General features: G+C 39.1%; 1 pseudogene; it reads left to right on the forward strand.

Moving 5' to 3' along the window:
• The first annotated feature begins 393 nt into the window (after positions 1–393).
• LOC108539146 (zinc finger CCHC domain-containing protein 9 pseudogene) overlaps positions 394–1330 on the forward strand; it is a 2920-nt pseudogene continuing 1983 nt past the window's right edge.

The following is a 1330-nucleotide window of genomic DNA, read 5'->3' on the forward strand; positions in this document are numbered from 1 at the left end:
ATTGATCCAATTTGTAGTTGGAGGATAGCAGAGGAGGTTGCCTGGGGAAGGTAACAATTAATCTAAACACACAAACATAAGGGGTGAGTTAGAATGAGGCAGACATTTCCAACAAAGGGAATACAGAGGACAGATGTGGAGAGACACAGAACAGCATGCTGTAGGAACTCCAACAAAGTAAACATGACACAAACCATAGCTGAACTATATCTGGTAAGGACTCAGGGCAAACTGGCAATGTGATGTCCCTTCTTTAAGTACATGTTTCTCATTTATTTATTGGTTAGGGAGAAAATAACTTTATTTATTAAATCATTCATATCTCTGTTAAAAATAAGAGAGTTGGTGGTAAGAAGTTGCGTAGCAGCACAGTGAGGTACCTCTGATGAAATTATGACCAGGTGGGCACGAGTTAGTACTGCATGTAACAAGAGACCTTTGTCTATAACACCATGGGAGGACGTGGAGAAGGGATCCTGTGAGGGAACAAGCCAGAACCTACCAAAGTGTAAACACCTTGAAGCCAATAGGCTATCCCTTAAAAAGGACAAACACCAAGGAAAACACAAAAATAACAAAGAGAAAAAAGAGTACTTAAATAAAGATGTGAATGCAGTCATGGAATACCTAAGACAGAATTCACAGATGCTTCATAATGGGCAAATTATAGCCACAGACAGTAAGGAAGTAAGGGAGGAAATTGCAGTTGCTTTAAAGAAAGACAGTCAAAAGAAACTACCATCAGAGTGAAGAGGCAACCTACAGAATGGGAGAAAATTTTTGCAATCTACTCATCTGACAAAGGGCTAATATCCAGAACCTATAAAGAACTCATTCAAATTTACAGGAAAAAAACAACCCCATAAAAAAGTGGGTAAAGGATATGAACAGACACTTCTCAAAAGAAGACATTCATACAGCCAACAGACACATGAAAAAAATACTCATCATCACTCACCATCAGAGAAATGCGAATGAAAACCACAGTGAGATACCATCTCACACCAGTTAGAATGGCAATCATTAAAAAAATCAGGAAACAACAGGTGCTGGAGAGGATGTGGAGAAATAGGAACACTTTTACACTGTTGGTGGGACTGTAAACTAGTTCAACCATTGTGAAAAACAGTGTGGCGATTCCTCAAGGATCTAGAACTAGAAATACCATTTGACCCAGCCATCCCACTACTGGGGATATACCCAAAGGATTATAAGTCATGCTGCTATAAAGACACATGCACACGTATGTTTATTGCAGCACTATTCACAATAGCAAAGACTTGGAATCAACCCAAATGTCCATCAGTGACAGACTGGATTAAGAAAATGT

Source organism: Rhinopithecus bieti, unplaced genomic scaffold, assembly GCF_001698545.2.
Source record: "Rhinopithecus bieti isolate Rb0 unplaced genomic scaffold, ASM169854v2 scaffold_15796, whole genome shotgun sequence".
In the NCBI taxonomy this organism is placed as follows: Eukaryota; Metazoa; Chordata; class Mammalia; order Primates; family Cercopithecidae; genus Rhinopithecus; species Rhinopithecus bieti.